Raw genomic sequence first — 20,000 nt, forward strand, 5'->3', positions numbered from 1 at the left:
ACATAACTACTGCAACTCATGCTTGTTGCATGAAAGTAATTGCTACATGTTGCCACAGTTTACTTTAGAGCATAAGAAACAATCTCAAAAATAATTGCCCCCCCCAAAAAAAAAATCTATTTGGACTTCTTCCCCTTGTAAATATTTTTAACATTCCAAAGATAATTAAGTATTTAAACAGGTGGGGAAGGGGGGGGTGTTTAAAAGCCCCTGAATATCTTATAACAGACCGAAGAGGTATACATCGACCTTAAAAACAGATAGTAAAAAAAATCACTGAACGGAACAAGCGCTTTGCTTTTTAATACTCGATTCAGATCCGTTTCTGATCTCTAACTGTTTTTGTTTCATTTTTTGTTTGATGTACTATTTCAACTACTAAATTAGAATTTGCGTTTTGCAAGCGCTTGTTTTATTTTTAGTTTTCTGTAAAAGAAAACTATTGTACCGGGTTTGTCAGTCCGTCCGCATTTTATTCTGTCCGCCCTCAGATCTTAAAAACTGCTGAGGCTAGAGGGCTGCAAATTGGTATGTTGATCATCCGCCCTCCAATCATCAAACATACCAAATTACTGCCCTCTAGCCCCAGTGGGTTTTTTTGTATTTTATTTAACGTTAAAGTTTGCCATAATCGTGCTTCTGGCAGCGAAGGATAGGCCACCACCGGGCCGTGGTTAAAGCTTCAAGGGCAGCGGCTCATACAGCATTATACTGAGACCACCGAAAGATAGATCTGTTTTCGATGGCCTTGATTATACGCTGTAACGGCTTTACAGAAAACTCGATTGCTTTTTTTTTTTTTTTTTTTGCTTGGTACACTGTATCGAGAATACAACATTTTTTTTTTATACGAGAGCTTGCTTCATAATTAAAAATTCTGGGGGGAATTACTGTATCGAAAATTAAAATTAGCATTATAGTTTTTTTATACATGTCCTCTTGTTTTACATTTGCTTACTTTGGTGTTCTGCTTCGAAATTTGATGTGAATGTTTTAGTACAACAAAATGTACATGTTTTAATATGATTAATAAGAGAAGTTCTTTATCATATTTCATAAAAATCATCATGAGTAATCGTGTCAGAATTCATCTGTACTTCCCTTGTCGAAGTAATAATTCATCATAACAGTAATTATTTTTCAGAGCAGCTTTGACTCCATCAGAAGAGTTGGAATAGTTTGGAATAATTAGGTTCCGTTCATAATCTACATAATTCCTGTAACCGCTTCCCGCCGATATGAAAATATATTATCGTTATTTTCCTTTAACAATAAAGAAAAAATCAAATCTTAACTTATTTATTTCGTTTAAGTGAATAAACTTAAAAAGTCATTAACTAGTAAAACCGGCTCCCACAGAATATGAAAAAGAGAAATATCAATAAACATGAAATAAAAAAAATATCATAATAAAGAGATTTTGATATACAATCGAACATACAGTATACGTTCGTAAACCTAAGGCGATTGCAATGAATCTGTTAAAGTATAAATATTGCTTAACATATGCTTCCGACTTACAGTATCAAAAGCATTGCAAAAATGACTGTTCTGTGCGCATATATATATATATATATATATATATATATATATATATATATATATATATATATATATATATATATATATATATATATATATATATATATATATATATATTATTATTATTATTATATTATCAGGACCTCATTCAAACTGATGGTATCTAGTGGAGATATTCATTCAAAATGAGTTACCAGCTTAGAGGAACATTCCTTATTCTCAGGGTACGGATACTTGAGAAAGAGGACTGTTTGCCCTAAAAAGCTAGTAAAAATTTCCACTAGATGACATCCAGTTTGAATGAGGTCCTGTTAGTATAATTGTACTAATGCACAGAACAATTGTGTATGTGATAAAGTTATATATATATATATATATATATATATATATATATATATATATATATATATATATATATATATATGTATATATGTATATATATATATGTGTGTATATATATATGTGTGTGTGTGTGTGTGTATATATATAGTGTGTGTGTGTGTGAGTGTTTGTGTACGCGTGTCTTGAAATATCCCGTATGGACCGTGGTACGCTTCGAAGACACTCCAGTAAACTGGAACTCGGTCGTAGCTCCTTTGATTGGCCAGCCAACGGAATTCCTCCTAACTTTAATTAGGAGGCGCTAGTTCCTTCCCATGTCAGTTCAAATAACGGGATACTACAGAACCGGTTAATTCATAATAGTGATTTGAGTACCTAAATGCCTTGAAATATTAGGACGGCTGGAATTGCCTAATTATTACTTCCTATCAATTTTGATCGATCTTAAAATTCACCACTATTACAGAAAGGCTTTTAAACAACTCCTTCTTTGTGATATTCCTAGAGTATAAGAGAACAGGCTTCTAAACAACATAATAGAACAGGCTTCCAAACAAAGCCTTAATTATGAAATTCCTAGTATAAGAGAACAGGCTTCTCAACAACGCCTTACTTATGAAATTCCTAGAACTGAAGAGAACAGGCTTCTAAACTACATAATAGAACAGGCTTCTAAACAAAGCCTTAATTATGAAATTCCTAGGGCGTAAGAGAACAGGCTTCTCAACAACATAATAGAACAGTCTTCTAAACAACAAATTACACACAGGCTTCGAAAACGACGTAATAGAACAGTCTTCTAAACGACATAATAGAACAGGCTTCTGAACGACAAAATAGAACAGGCTTCTAAACAACATAATAGAACAGGCTTCTAAAACAACAAAAGAGAACAGTCTTCTAAACGACATAATAGAACAGGCTTCTAAACAACATAACAGAACCGTCTTCTAAACAAGATAACAGAACAGTCTTCTAAACAACATAACAGAACAGTCTTCTAAACGACATAATAGAACAGTCTTCTAAACAACATAATAGAGCAGTCATCTAAACAACGTAACAGAACAGTCTTCCAAACAACATAATAGAACAGTCTTCTAAACGACATAATAGGACAGGCTTCTAAACAACATAAGAGAACAGGCTTCCAAAAACAACACAACAGAACAGGCTTCTAAACAAAGCCTTAACCATAAAATTCCTTGAACCTATTTATGAAATCCCTAGACCGACAGATGCGAGCAAGTCATTCTCTCCCACCTCCATCGTTCTCTCCTTCTCCTTCTCCTTCCTTGTCCATCACGGAAGACGCCGTTTGTTTACGTCCCCTGATAAAACACGCCCGTTCAGGGAGGTATTCTCATAACGAAAATCTGAGCATCGCATCGTCAGCTGATCGATCTGGTAAAAAAGCGATCCCTGTAAGACCGTTTTCTCTCGAGTGTTTTCTCCGACACGTCGATGGACTATAAATGTGTTTATCTCTCGAGAAGGGGATTCTCTACGGGTAGGCGGGCCGCAGCCCTCTCAGGAAATAATGGGATATACTGTACAAGGACTTTAAGGTCTTGTAGTCCCAACCTGACCCTTGTCTTCCATACCTGTTTGAAGACTCGTTGCGTACGTGTTTTCACCTATGTTATTATTATTTCTTATTTACAATGCTTGTGTTCATTTGTCTTGATATGGACAGAGGTATATTTTTCAGTAAAGGCAAAATGGCTTCGTCTCTTCACTTACTGCCGATTTCTTTAATAGTATCTTGTTACCTTTCATTTATTTAAGGAAAAGAAATAGTATCTTGTTACCTTTCATTTATTTAAGGAATTCTGATGTTACTTTAGTGAAAGAGGGTAATGCCTAAATACTGTGTCAGGTAATTACAATCTTTACCTCTTTAATAATATCCAAAATGTCAGACTTTTTATAGCAATATTTCCTTTAGCGTTTTCTTGCATTATTGAGATCATTAAACAGGTCAAAATATGAACTTCTAATGGCGGTTTAGGCAAATAATATCTTATTTTGCATGTAATGAATCTGAGACTTCTTGGAGGTAAGCTTAATGTGATGTCAATAATTAAAAAAAGTTTCAACATTTCAACTGTATAGTCAGTCAGTTTATTTCGTTATTTTTCTGCTTATGTGATGCTGACTTTTAGATTTATTGTTTAGCTTTGCAAATCTAGGTTAAAATCACTTGTAAAAATATTCTGTATCTGTGGAAAAATATCTGTAGCGATCTGCTGCCAGAACTATTAACTGCACTTAGCAATGCAGGCAGGATTAGCCTGCATTCATAGCTTATTTTTTAATGCTTAAATAACAAAAGTCATCATGTTTATGCCAAACTGCAGTCTAGCTACAACTGGATATGATGTTATCGTGTTATGTTCACGCTTCGAGAATTTTTTTTTTTTATAAAAGATAAACAAGTAAAAATGCGCCGAAGTTTCTTCGGCGCCATCGATTTTTCTGTATAGCCACAACAGCGTATAATAAAGGCCACCGAAAATAGATCTATCTTTAGGTGGTCTCGGTATAATGCTGTATGAGCCGCGCCCCATAAAACTTTAACCACGGCCCGGTGGTGGCCTGTCCTATATCGTTGCCAGAAGCACGATTATTGCTAACTTTAACCTTAAATGAAATAAAAACTACTGAGGCTAGATAGCTGCAATTTGGTATGTTTCATGATTGGAGGGTGGATGATCATCATACCAATTTGTAGCCCTCTAGCCTCAGTAGTTTTTAAGATCCGAGGGCGGACAGGAAAAAGTGCGGACAGAATAAAGCACGGACGGATAGACAAAGCCGGCACAATAGTATTCTTTTACAGAAAACCAAAATATATAAAAAAAGGATCGGTTATGTGCATTACTGAAAGGTCAGTGATGCTTGAACAATATTCCCATTATCAGATACACTAAAGCTGCAATGACAGTTGCGCCATCCTTAATTCACTTTCAAAATAAATAACATTTCTATAATAATATTTTAAAACGTGTCTCTTTCCGCAATTATGCAGTACATAAGCGTGAAGGGGAATCATTTTTGAATACATAATATTTTCGTCTAAAAATGCCGAGTAGGTAACTAGTGTTCACCAGAAAAAGAAAAAACAGCTAGTGATTTCATTTCCGGGTTCATTAAATATATATATAATAATTTATGAGCAGAAACGTGTAAATAGCCTTGAAATTACCTGCTGTAATGGTTCTTTGTGAGACATTAACGTCAATGGAATGGAAATGTGAAAAAAATGATTTAATAAAAAAATTGAAAAATTGTAACAGAAAAGTCGTCTGTTGCTAATTCAAGACTAAAAGATGAAAGTACGTTAATTGAAAGTTTATTGTAAGAAATTTGTTGCTGCTTCAAGACTAGAAAGGTACAAGTATACTAATCAAAAGCTTATTGTAAAAAATATGTTGATACTTCAAGACTAGAAAGATAAATGTATACTCATTAAAAGTTTATTTTAAAAAATTTGTTGCTAATTCAAGACTAGAAAGATAAAAATATATTCTTTAAAAATTTGTTGCCACTTCAAGACTAAAAAGATAAAAGTATACTAATTAAAAGTTTATTGTAAAAAATATGTTGCTAATTCAAGACTAAAAAGATAAAATTATATTCATTGAAAATTTATTGTAAAAAAATTGTTGCTAATTCAAGACTGAAAAGATAAAAGTATATTAAATAAAAATTTATTGCATAAAATTTGTTGCTACTTCAAAACTAAAAAGATAAAATTGTATTCAGGAAAAGTTTACTGTAAAAAATTTGTTGCTACTTCAAGACTAAAAAGATAAAGGTATATTGTTTAAAAGTTTATTGTATAAAATTTGTTGCTACTTCAAGATTAAAAAGATAAAAGTATATTAAATGAAAGTTTATTGTAAAAAATTTGTTGCTGCTTCAAGACACAAAATATAAAAGTATATCCATTAAAAGTTTATTGTAAAAAGTTTGTTGCTACTTCAAGACTAAAAAGATAAAAGTACATTCGTGAAAAAGTTTACTGTAAAAAATTTGTTGTTAATTCAAGACTTAGAAGATAAAAGTATATTCATGAAAAAGTTTACTCTAAAAAATCTGTTGTTAATTCAAGACTAAAAAGATAAAAGTATAACAAGTAAAAGTTTATTGTAAAAAATTTGTTGCCACTTCTTCATTAAGAACACAATAAAATTTGATAGAGTGGCTTCTCTCTCTCTCACGCACACACACACTGCATTCTAAGTATATCATCTCTCTCTCTCTCTCTCTCTGCTTCTCTCTCTAATCTCTCTCTCTCTCCCCCCGCCTGTTCTAAGGGTAATACCTTCCCTCTCTGCCTGTCTGTTCCTGTCACATCCACCGTCTATGAAAACGAGAGACGGCAAGAACTCCCTCCAATATTTTCCGGAAGAATTCCCTCTGATCTTTTCCCATCTAGACAAAGCGCGAGAACTGCAAGGGAGATGAGTTTGTTTACGTTTTACTTGACCTATACGCTTACTCGAGAACTTATGGAAATAAATGGATGACCCATAATCATGTCTGAGAGAGAGAGAGAGAGAGAGAGAGACTTGATTAAAAGAGAAGGTAGTCATAAGAACGAATTAGTTTTGATAACAGAGAGAGAGAGAGAGAGAGAGAGAGAGAGAGAGAGAGAGAGAGAGAGAGAGACCTAGTTTCCTTGATTTCTTAAAGCGAGAGTAGCCAAAGAGTGAATCTAGTTTTGATAACACAGAGAGAGAGAGAGAGAGAGAGAGAGGAGAGAGAGAGAGAGAGAGAGAGAGAGAGAGAGAGTAGTCTGTAGAGAATCTAGACTATAGTGATTAAAGAGAGAGCGAGACTACAGTGAACTGTAGTCACAAGAACGAAATCTAGTTTTGATAACAGAGAGAGAGAGAGAGAGAGAGAGAGAGAGAGAGAGAGAGAGAGATTTTCTTAAAAGAGAGAGAGCTACAGTGAAACTGAGAGAGAGAGAGAGAGAGAGAGAGAGAGAGAGAGAGAGAGAGAGAGAGAGACTACAGTGAACCTAGTTTTCCTGTGCCTATTTTCTTAAAAGCGAGAGTAGCCACAAGAATGAATCTAGTTTTGATAACAGAGAGAGAGAGAGAGAGAGTAATCACTAGCATGAATCTAGTTTCGAAAACCGAGAGAGAGAGAGAGAGAGAGAGAGAGAGAGAGAGAGAGAGAGAGAGAGATTAGAGAGAGAGAGACAGAACGAGGAGTTTTGATAACAATAACCAAAAGATTTGCAGTCCTTCCACATAACCCTGTGTCTACATTTTCTTAAAAGCGAGTAGCCCAAGAAGATCCTTTGATTTGTAAATGAATTTCATGAATCTAGTTTCGATATGATTAAAAGCGTACCACAAGAAAGTCTAGTTTTGTAAATCATCAGGAACAAGAGAGAGAGAGAGAGAGAGAGAGAGAGAGAGACTACAGTGAACCTAGTGATTTTCTTAAAAGCGATTCTAGTTTTGATCAAAGAGAGAGAGAGAGAGAGTTCACTCTCATTCATTCGAAAACCGAGATAAAAGAGAGAGTTAATAACCAAAACATTTGCAGTTTCCACATACTGTGTCTACATTTTTCGAAGATCCTCTTATTATTATTATTATTAAATTATTATTTATTGATTCATTATCAAAATTCCTCTTCTTCATTCGCCAATAAAAAGAGAGTTAGCTACCGATTTATTATTATTATTATTATTATAAAAATGCTTCAGAATGACACTAACCTTACGAAGGAAAAATAAAATACACAGATGTGCTCATGTGATTTTTTACGAAGTGTTCGTATTATAAATAATGGTAAATCTCTCCATTATTATTATTATTATTATTATTATTATTATTATTATTATTATTATTATTATTATTATTATTATTTACCGCTAAAGTTACTGTTGTTATTACTGATGGTGTTATAAACACCACGGTCTTCCTTTTAATCATTATCCTCATCATCAGCATAATTTAGAAATAAAAATCCTTCAAGAAAAGGTGAGGAAATTCATGTAGTGAGGAATTTCATTATGAAAGTAACGAAGTAGATCCTTCCTTCAAGTACTCGGACGAATTTCCTACCCCTCACTATTATTAAATTAGTAATTAAGAGGCTGCAAGAGTAGTTTAGTTATTTCTGCCCGTCTAGTCGTATCTTACTCAGAATATAAATTTCTGTTGATATTCTTCAGTAATTACTTTGATTACTTTCATTTCATGGACTGTCAACATGTACAATAGTATACTACCTTCAGCAACCGTCTCACTCATCACAGATTAGACATGAGTGTCTGACAAACAGATAGTGAAGAGACAGGAGGGATAGTAGCACATGTGGCTTGGTTAAGCGAGATTGGAAATGAGAATAAAAAGAGATTTAGGAAGGAAAAGGTGATTCATTTGAAAAGGAAAGTAACTCGGAAATTGGTTGGCACAGAGAACGGTGAACTAAAAGTTCAATTTCCAAACAGGACCTATTGTAAGACTATGGCAAATCTTTCATAGGTGCCAGAGGTAAAATAATAATAATAATAATAATAATAATAATAATAATAATAATAATAATAATAATGGATATTGTTTGTCCTCCCCCGGGTGACAGTAGGGGAGATGTGACACAGCCACCCACGCCCTGCAAACCGCTTTGTCAGCCCCGTGTTCGGGCGGCGGGGGTTAGGTAGGGGAGACATCCACCCATCTCCTGCAGACATGTTTGTCCGCCCCGTGTGGGGGCGTGGTGGGTAGGTAGGGGGATCGGGATGGTAGGGGAGACAGCAGCGCCGTTCCAGCGCGTGTAGCACGCGCTAACAAGCTCATAATAATAATAATAATAATAATAATAATAATAATAATAATAATAATAATAATAATAATAATAGTAATAATAATACTTTATTTCGACCCATGGCCATATATAATATACACATACAAGAAAATTACAACAGCTAGAATACAGTAAGTGGACTAAAAATGAGTACTCACTTACACAAGCACAAATAACAGGAAACACAGCCTCTTCACAGCTTAGAAACACACACAGACACACACACACACAACAGACCCACAAATATACACAAAAAAGTTACATTCAAGCAACAACAAAACTTATGAATATTAGAAAGCACGTTTAGTAAACAGTAAATAGCAATAAGGAAAAAAAAGGATGACTCGAAATTTTAAAAGTATGTCCTTAAGATTTTAAAGAGGGGAAATCATTATAATGCTAAATAACACAGGAAAAGTTATCTCGCCTCATGGAACTGTTTGCAAATTATCATGAGAAAAGAATGAAATCAGACATCCCTAAAATATAAGCTGAATAAATTCTGGCACTGAAAGAAAATAATACTTATTAACATTCTAACACTGAACGAAAATATTTTCATAATATTTACGAACATTTCATTCCCGAACAAAGCTTCGTAGAGATCCAACTTATCATCATTTCTTATTGTGTTATAATGCAACGTATTATCATTTCCTTTTGTGTTATAATACAACGTATCATCACTTCCAATTGTGTTATCATACAACGTATCATCTCTTCCAATTGTATTTATAATACAACGTTTCATCATTTACTATTGTGTTAAAATACAACGTCTCATCACGTATCATCATTTCCTATTGTGATGTAATACAACGTATCATCATTTCCTGTTGTGTTATAATACAACGTATCATCATTTCCTATTTTGTTATAATACAATCTATCATCACTTCCTATTTTATTATAATACAACCTCTCATCATCCCCTATTGTACTAAAATACAACGTATCTTCATTTCCTATTGTGTTGCAATACAACGTATCATCACTTCCAATTGTGTTGTAATACAACGTACCATCATTTCCTATTTTGTTATAATACAACGTATCTTCATTTCCTATTGTGTTATGATACAACCTATCATCATTTCCTATTGCGTTACATATTTTATCTTTTGTATCTTTCACGGGATTTAAAGCTTAACGTCAAAATGCCAGAGGTCATACCGGATGAATTTCCAGGTTTTGTGGCGGTAACAAAAACAAGGGAACTTGGGAGATAAAAAAAAAAAAAAAGTGGGGTAGAAACGTCAAAATCTCTATGATGAATATTTCAACATGGAACCAGGGGGATCTTTTTCCAGACAGAACTTCATAGGGCGAAATACCTCACGCACGAATAAAAGAGGCTTCACCGAAAGTTACTCTGAGATGAGATTATATACCTTCGCTGTTCAGTCGCTCGCAAAAATCTGCAGTTAATGTTGGGTACGAAGAAAAGTTTTCACGATTTTCAATCATTCCTTTGAAATTGTTTTTTTTTCCTTGAATAGATTCCGTGATAAGAAGAGCGGAGCTGAATATTTTTGGTTCTGAATCAAGCCCGGAGAAAAGAAGCATTTCAGTCGCGTCACACAGACATTCTCGGCATTTCACAAATAGGCTGTTTTAGAGGAATTGTCAGATATGAACTCGTCGTTTCAAAAATAGGCGGTTTTAGAGGAACTGTCAAATATTAATCATCAAATATTGCTGTTGAATATATTCAGTTATTAGCGAGCACAGCGTCTGTGATTAACGAAATAATAGTATCAACAACATACCATATAAAAGCAGAACTATAAACACTAGAAAAAGTAGCAATAATTCCGCTTGAGCCAAGGGCTTTTGTTTGATAATAACGTCTACGAAAAAATTACAAGGTTCCCACCTTGAAGAATAATCGCATCAATTTACATCTGTTTTGATAAAAAGATCGCCCCTCTGAAGGTTTAAAAAAAATGCTGATGGGTGAATAAACTTAACCTATTTCGCGTGGGAGGACTGTGTGAGGACCCGAAAGCTGGTGGCATCTTAAATAAAGATACGGATTCCCCTTCGCTCAGCATCTTTCTCGGTCCACGGATTACGTCCGGGGGAATCTTAAGGAACTCGTTCTTATCTTTCCTTTCGAAAGGGGGAGGGGGAAAAGGAGGGGGAGGTGAGGAGGAGGAGGAGGAGGAGGAGGGGTGAAGGGGTGGGCTGACACGAGTTACAGCCGCGTTGACTGACATCCGAATTTGCATCGATCAAGTAGAGATGATTGCCGTGGAATTTTGAATGAATGGAGCCCCCGCCCCCCCCTTTCTCTCTCTCTCCATTCACGCTGAAAAAATCCTTTCTTCTGTCTATCCGTTTTTGTCTCTGAACCAAAATTTTTTTTTAATCATTCTTGATCTGTCTAGATTGAAATCGATCCAGTACATGTTTTCCGGGGAATTGTCAATGAAAAAGTTAACCCCCTGCCCTCTCTCTCTTTCTTCCCCCAACCGCCCTCTCTCTCTCTCTCTCTCTCTCTCTCTCTCTCTCTCTCTCTCTCTGCAGGAAAAAAATCCTGGTTTCATTCACTCTCTTATCTATCCCTGTCAAAAATATTCCCTTTTTCATTTCCTTATTCCCTCTACCAATCTCTGTCTCCCTGTTCCACTCAAAACGTTTTCCTTCTTTTCTTGTTCCTTCTTCCGTTTTTTCCCAGTACGGAAAAGATAATCCATGGAGGACATGTTAGCCTTTTTTTTACTTCTTGATTAGTTGTTTTTTTATTTTCTTTTTGTCTAAGTTACCTTCTTCTTAGCAATCTCAGTTTTTTTTTATTACTAAACGTTAAACTGAACCAGTGGATTTGCCTGTGCACATGAAAAATTCTCTCTCTCTCTCCCTCTCTTTGTATATATGTATATATATATGTATATATATGTATACATATACATATATTTATGATGTATATATATATATATGTATGCTTATACACATATACAGATATATAAATCTGTACGTGTATAATAAAGTATATATATTATTATATATATATATATATATATATATATATATATATATATATATATATATATGTGTGTGTGTGTGTGTTTATACATATCATTAACAACACACTAAAAGAGACACCATAAGGTAAACGTTCCTCACGAGGCACCTATTCATTTCTAGATAAATGACGTATACATTAATCTCCAGTCTAACAAATGTTTCCTGTACGAGGGGAAAGTAGGGCCATAGATCCGGAAGTTCCCAATTGCAACTGCTCCTTTTTTTTGGTGGGGGAGGGAGAGGTATTGCCTCCCTCTTGGTAAATATTTGTCTTTTCTTTTTATTCTCTCTCTCTCTCTCTCTCTCTCTCTCTCGCATTGCTCTAACTTCTTGATCCGATAGAGTCGACTGGAAAATTTGTGTTAGCCGAGAGCTTGCTTTAAGCCTTTCCTCTCTCTCTCTCTCATGTTTCAGGTTTTCTTTTCGTAGGACTGGGATACTCTTTTGCTTTAAGAATGAAATAGTGCTTTCATATAAATAATATTTTGTGCTCAAGTTAGTAAACCACAGATTCCTGTAGCCTACATGCTGTAGGTTATATATATTAACAGAATAATATAGTATTCCCATAGATTATTGTACATTTCATAGGCTATATACATTCGAAGAATAGTACTAACACCAATATTCTTTTATGTTTCTATTCTTTAATGTTTCTATACATAGCTCATTTAACAGTTACTACAGAGAGTTTAGGCTGTTTCGTAATAAACTCAGTAGAGTTAATCTTGTCTTAATTTCAGCACACATGAAAACAAGTAAAAAATGCAATCGAGTTTTCTGTACAACGTAATCTTATCTGAAACTCTCAGCCACGGCCCATAAAACTCTCAGCCTGCCTTGGTGGCCTGTGTTGTTGCGGTGCCAGACGCACGATCACAGCTAAATTTAACCTTAAATAAAATAAAATCTCCTGAGGCTAGAGGGCTGCAATTTGGTATGTTTGATGATTGGAGGGTGGATGATCAACATGCCAATTTGCAGCCCTCTAGCCTCAGTAGGTTTTTAAGATTTGACGGCAGTCAGAAGAAGTGCGGAAGAACAGACAAAGCCATCTCAATAGTTTTGTTTTCCAGACTAACTAGTTTTCAGTCTTCTGGGAAACATGAATTTAATCTCTCTCTCTCTCTCTCTCTCTCTCAGTGTTCAAAAGAACGACTGACAGGTTCATCCCAGTGGCGTCACAGCATCAAAGGGCACCTTCAGCGGATATGAAGAGAGAAAAAGGATTGCCGAAGGAAATGTACGCCTTCCGTGAAGTATTTTCTGTCACTATCATTTCCTGCTTGTACTCTGATCTTTTTTTTTTTCTTGTCACCAACATAAGTCTATTAAATTTCTGGGAAAGTGTGTGCTGTCAGGCAGATCAGCAGCTCAAAGTTATAATTATGTTTGACAGCAGGTCGTGTTATTATTATTATTATTATTATTGGCAACGCTGTCTAAGGTGGCAGCACTGTTGTTGCTATAATTATTAACATGCTGGTAATGACGATGATGATTGTTGTTGTTATGATTATCATTACTCTGAGCTTTTTAAAGGCAGAAAATGACAGCGAGTTATTTTAATATGCTTACACGATATTGTGTAGTAGAATGGGTAAGAACTAATATATATATATATATATATATATATATATATATATATATATATATATATATATATATATATGTGTGTGTATATATATATATATATATATATATATATATATACCCAACATACTTGCAGTACATTGTGCAATAAACACAACAAAACAGTTTTTGCCTGACTCTGGACAGTGTACCAATCTTTTCCAATCCCAACCCCCGCCCCTTTCCCCCATACAGACCCTCCTCAACTCCTCCCTCCTTCTTCCCCACCCCTCCCCTTAGAATCTCCCCTTCCCATTCTTTTGTTTTCCTCAAGCGCGAAGTAGATAAGGGGATTAGATTCACCTTCGCTCTTGAACCAACTCTCCATTTTAAGAAAGAGAATTCCCTGAAACACGTTTCTTAAAGAAACGTGTTTCACACCCGTTTCTCAGACTTCTTTTTCTGGTCTCAAGGAAATGAGAGCCCTCTTCTTCTTCTTCTTCTTCTTCTTCTTCTTCTTCTTCTTCTTCTTCTTCTTCTTCTTCTTCTTCTTCTTCTTCGAGAAAGACTCAGGAGAAATAAAAATTTCTTAATCGGTTAAAAAAAAAAATTGAGAAAATTCTATTTCCAATTTCTGATGTCGTGTAAATGAAAACGCGTTTTACTACTTTCACAAAAAAGGAAAACAAATTAAAATCTTAATTCTTGGTTCCAATAATTCATAAATGAAAATACCAGTGTTCCCACTGTCACAAAGAAAAAGTAAAATACGTGAAAAGCCTTTTTTCCGTTTCTATGTTCGTGTAAAATTTACACGAACATAGAAATTGGAAAGAAGATTTTCACATTTTTTACTTTTTCTGTGTGAAAGCGGGGTACGAGATGCTTTCATTTACAATGTAAATGAAAATAAGTTTTCCAACTTTCACAAAGAAAGAAGTAAAATGTGTGAAAATCATTTTCCAATTTCTATGTTCATGTAAACGAAACCACCTGGTATATTACTTTCAAAAAGAAAGGCGTAAAAAAAATATTATGAAAATCTCACGTCCTATTTCTGTATTGGTGCAAATCAAAGAAAGAAAAAATATGAAAATTTTATTTCCTATTTCTGTTTTCATATGAATGCAAACATCAGTTTTCCCACTCTCCTAAAAAATTGGGCTGTTATAAGTTTTACTGTCTCTAAGAATAATGACGCTATTATAAAAAGCTCAGTTTTTTTAACTCTGTCTAAAACACTGTTACATGAATAAGATGCTTTGTAAATAGCCAATTTTTAGTTCTGCTTTTGCATAAATGATAACGTTAGTTTTCCATTTTCACATATAAAGGCTTATCATTCTATATTTTTATTATCTCTATAAATAGTTTTTAACTATCTATGGAAATACGTAACATGAATGAGATGCTGTTATCAACATCCAACTTTTAATTTCCTCGCAAAAATCTATAACCTGAATAACATGCTGTTATTAATAGGACAGTTTTTAGCTATCTCTAAACACCTGTAACATGAATAAACAAGTAAAAAAATTGCACCGAAGTTTCTTCGGCGCAATCGAGTTTTCTGTACATCGTATAATCAAGGCCACCGAAAATAGATCTATCTTTCGGTGGTCTCGGTATAATGCTGTATGATCCGCGGCCCATGAAACTTTAACCACGCCCGGTGGTGACCTGGTCTATATCGTTGCCAGACGCACGATTATGACTAACTTTAATCTTAAATAAAATAAAAACTACTGAGGCTAGAGGGCTGCAATTTGGTATGTTTGATGATGGAGGGTGGATGATCAACATACCAATTGGCAGCCCTCTAGCCTCAGTAGGTTTTAAGATCTGATGGCGGACAGAAAAAGTGCGGACGGACAGACAAAGCCGGCACAATAGCTTTCTTTTCAGAAAACTAAAATGTAATAAATAGCCCAGTTTTAGCTATCTATAAAAACCTTTAACATGGATAAAAATCTTTTAAAATAGCCCAGTTTTAGCTGTCTCTAAAAACCTATTCCATGCATAAAAATCTGTTATAAATAGCCCATTTTTTTAACTATCTCTGAAACCCTGTAACTTGAATAAGATTCTGTTATCAATAACCAACTTCTACTCTCCTCTTAAAAATCTACAACCTGAATAAGGTGTTGTTATTAATATCACAATTTTTAGTCCTGTACCAGATAAATGATAAACCTCAGCGGCCCGCATTCGCGACATATATGCAACACAATAAAACGACACCAATAAAGCGTCAAATCGCATGAAATACATTTTGTGACAAGGCAAACATTCTCTGTCGTTTCATTATCTTGTCAAAATATCAGAGGGCAAAGCGGAGAGATCCGGCCCCGGCATTTTAGAGGTGGAATAGGTCCAGTATAATCTCCGCCGGATCGGGAAAATCATTGAATTTTATACATATTCGTCAGCTGGCGCGATTCCCACCAATTCCAGGCTGGGGACAGTGGCCAGGTAGCGCCGTGGAAACGTCATTATTGCTTGCGTTTTGAACTGAATTGAATATAGAATTGAGGCCAGAGGCCAAGCGCTGGGACCAATGGGGTCATTCAGCGCTGAGACGGAAACTGACAGTAAAAGTTTAAAAGGCGTGACGGGAGAAAAACCTCGCAGTTGCACCATGAAACAATTGTTAGGAGAGGATGGAAAGTAAGATTGAAGAAAGAGAGTATGAAAGGAGGTCCAGTAAACGGAACGAAAGGGGTTGCAGCTGGGGGCCGAAGGCACGATGCAAAGAACCTGAAGTAATGCCTGCAGTGCACCGCATGAGGTGCACTGAAGGCGCTAACCCCCTACCGGGTTTACGTTTTCAAAACTCCCAGGCTGCGACTCCTTGTTTGCTAGACTAAGTCCGGCTCTGAAGCTCTGAAGCAGCCTCCCTTGCACGGGATTGGCGGGGGGGGGGCGGTTAGTGGCGTCAGTGCACCTCATGCGGAGCACTGTAGGCATTCCTTAAGGTTCTTTGCAGTGTCCCTTCGGCCCCTAGTTATCTTTCTTCCATCTTGCTATCAACCCTCTCCTAACAATTATTTCATAGTGCAAATACGAAGTCTTCCTCCTGTTACACCTTTCAACCCTTTTTACTCTCAATTTCCCTTCCAGCGCTGAATGACCTCATAGGTCCCAGTGCTTGGCCTTTGGCCTAAATTTCATATTTTCATGAATCAGTCTCCCTGAGGATGTTGTGTAATTCTATTTATCAATTCATTCATTAATTTGACTTTGTCTTTCTTTTCTAATAAGTGATCTCTTCTTTCTGTTTCCTGTTACAGAAGATAACAGGAAACAGAATATAGAATTTAGGCCAAAGGCCAAGCACTGGGCCCTATGAGGTCATTCTGTAACTTTTTTCAAATGAAAACCATATTCTTTGGAGTTCTGAATTTAAAGTCGATTGCCCCTGTAGGCTTGTTCAGAATGGATAGGGTTTACCTTCTGCATAATAATAATAATAATAATAATAATAATAATAATAATAATAATAATAATAATAATAATATAACTTGTTCTCATTTCATTGATGTTACTTCTCGGTTACTGAGGAAGTATCGGGAGTAAGGAATTGGATATCCTAATTATGTTGGTATACACATCCGTATACACACAGACACCCTTTCTTCCTCATCTCTCCACAAGACCAGACCACCGTCTGATAGCACTGTGTTCATTTGTGCTGTGTTGGAATATGTACTGTATACTGTCATTTCTTGAGGCTGCCTGGTGCGGAATTGGCAGGTATATTCAAAAGTACTTCTCATGATTACGTTGTAAAACTTGTTGAAGAGAAACACGGTAACGAGAAGTATGATTTATATCCTACTTTCTCGTCCATTATTTTAAACCCTGCACATTACAGAATCATAAATATTGCTCTGTTAAATAAGTTCATTATATGTTTATTCCCTAAACATTACTCTGTTGATTGAGTGTATTACATGGTTATTCAAAGGCAAATGCCCGTGTACCCTAAAATCAGGATTTATGGTTTTCATTCGTACTCGTCCATTAACTATATTTAAACTAAACATACTAATGAAAGCCAAATGTCTATTGCTTAATATTACTCTTTCGATCAGGTTCAATACCTACCCTTCACACATGCCAATAAATTTGAGGTAGCCAAATTTTTATATACCCGTCACACACGTCAATAAATTTGAGGTAGCCAAAGTTTTATATACCCGTCACACACGTCAATAAATTTGAGGTAGCCAAATTTTTATAAAGTCAAATAGTGGCTTACGTTAAATGTATAACTTACATAAGAGTACCATTTTCACCCATGAACTAATGCCAAAAATATTACCGGGGGCCAAATGTCATTCATGATGTTATGTGGTCTAATGATGAAATTCATTACCTAGCCAGCTGTTTCACGGGCCAACGGCCTAGTGAACCCAATATTTAATTGAAAATTTTTGATTTCTAGTTAATTTTTTTTTCGTCCATTATATTACACCCAAAATATCAGCGAAGATCAAATGTCACTTTTGTTTTGATACTGAATATTAATGTGACCATCAGGTGTGTTATTTATATTTTTTATTTGACAGTGAAGAATCAATCATTCTTTTTCAAGCTTCAAATTCTTTAGATAAAAGCATAGGGGTATTTTCTTGTTTTGAGGAGTAGAGGGTTATTTACAGGCAAGACTTCTGCATAATTAATGTGGATAGGACAGCAGGGAACCTTATCAAGAGAATTTCTTCAGTAAGTGTTACTCAAATGACCTCAGCCGAAAAGTCACTTAAAATTGAATATGTTTTAAACTACTGTTTACTACAGTTTTCTATGTTTGAAGGGAGGGGCTACAAAGGAGCCTTTGTCACTGTACATGATTAATCTACGAAAAGCAGATTAGACTTTCCTAGTTAATAATTATGTTAATGAATAACAATGAAAGCAGACATCTTGGGGCCCCTTCAAAAAAAAACGTAAGACTGAAAATGTTTTAAACTACAATATACTTGTTCTATTTTTTTCTTTTGGAGTGGGTCGGTACACTTTTATTACTGTACAAGATTAAACTATAAACAAGCAGATTATACTTTGCTAGTTAATAATGATGTTAATGAATAAAATTACTTTATGACTTAACAATGAAAGAAACATTTCGGGGCCTCTCAAAAAAAAAAAAAAATACTGAAAATGTTTTAGGTTACAATTTACTCGTTTTTGGTTTGGGGGTGGGGGTTCCTGATGATCCTTCGTTATTGTACAAGATTAATCTACAAAAAGCAAATTAGACTCTGCGACTTAATAACATCATTAAGAGGTCTTGGCCACTCTTACCTTGCTACATATCCTCCTTGATGACAATGGTGGTGGTCTGCGGTGGGTGGGCCACCGTCTGGATGGCGTTCGACTGGTTGGCCTGGAACACCAGCAGGGTGACGCTCTCGGGCTGCCTGGTCGGGGAGTCGCCGGGTCTTCTCCTCCAGGACGCCGGCAGAATCCAGACCATTTTGAAGAGGAACGGCGGGAGGAATTCCAGGAGTTCCCTCCTCAGGTTGGTGTTCAGCCAGCCGTAGAGGACGGGGTTGATGCAGGCTGAGCTCATGGCGATCATGTGGCAGGAACCGAACACCGTGTAGAGGTAGACGGGGTCCTTGAAACCCTCGTACTCGAAGTCCGCCAGCAGGTTGACGATGTTCCAAGGCAGCCAGCTGACGGCGAAGGCCACCGCGATGATGGAGAGCAGGATGGTCGTCTTGTGGTTGCGCTCGATCTCCTTCTGCGCCCTGCGCGCGTCGCACTGCCCCGTCATGTGCTGGCCCAGGTACCGCTTGATGCGGGCGTGCACGAAGCTCAGGACGATGATCGGGATGCCGTACTGCGTCAGCAAGAGCGTGATGACCCACACGTTCTTGACGCTCGAGGACGGCCACCGGTCGACGCAGCGCGAGAACAGCAGGATGTGCTGCAGTTTCACCTCCTCGACGATGTAGTAAAAATACAAAGGCAACGTGAAGAGCACCGAGAAGGCCCATATCACACCTATGGAGGCGGCCACGTGGAGCCGGCTCCGGCTCGACCTGCCCACCAGGACGATGGTGGCGTAGCGGTCGGCCCGCGATGGCGACCACCGTAGCGGTCGACACCATGATGTTGGCGCCTTGCAAGACCGGCACGAGCTTGCATATGACGCTGCCCATGCCCCAGTCCTTGTACAGGAGGCTCACGAGGGTCATGGGCATGCACACCAGGCACATGCTCAGGTCGGAGACGGTGAGGTTGATGATGTAGAGGTTCCTGGGCGTGCGCATCGTCTTCTTCCTCCAGATGACCCACCCCACCATGAGGTTCCCGGTCATGCCGAAGACGATGAGGCTGGCGTAGCAGACGATGAAGACGATCTTGGTCGACTCGGTGAGGTAGCCGCTGTCCTGGGTCGTCCTGATGATGTCTAAGGCCTCTTGGATCGAGAAGTTGAAGAGCGAGTACTGGGTGCTGTTGGAGCCGTTGAAGTTGGGCTCGAACGCGAAGCGGCCGTAGGGGTCGATGGGGAAGAACTGGGTGGCGATCTCGTCGTCCCTGCCGTAGGAGCAGCCGCTGCCCAGGTCCTTGCAGGCGACCCCGAAGCTTCTGCTGTCGTAACTGTCCTCCTCCTCTGGGATCTCGGTCTCCACCACTACGCCTCCTCCGACGCCTTCGCTGTGTTC

The 20,000-nt window shown here is 36.9% G+C and overlaps 1 pseudogene; it reads right to left on the reverse strand.

Annotated features, from left to right (window-relative positions):
* The window catches only part of LOC136841471 (neuropeptide Y receptor type 2-like), a 154,650-nt pseudogene that overhangs the window by 9,581 nt on the left and 125,069 nt on the right, over window positions 1-20,000 (reverse strand).

The sequence above is a fragment of the Macrobrachium rosenbergii genome, chromosome 9, assembly GCF_040412425.1.
Source record: "Macrobrachium rosenbergii isolate ZJJX-2024 chromosome 9, ASM4041242v1, whole genome shotgun sequence".
In the NCBI taxonomy this organism is placed as follows: Eukaryota; Metazoa; Arthropoda; class Malacostraca; order Decapoda; family Palaemonidae; genus Macrobrachium; species Macrobrachium rosenbergii.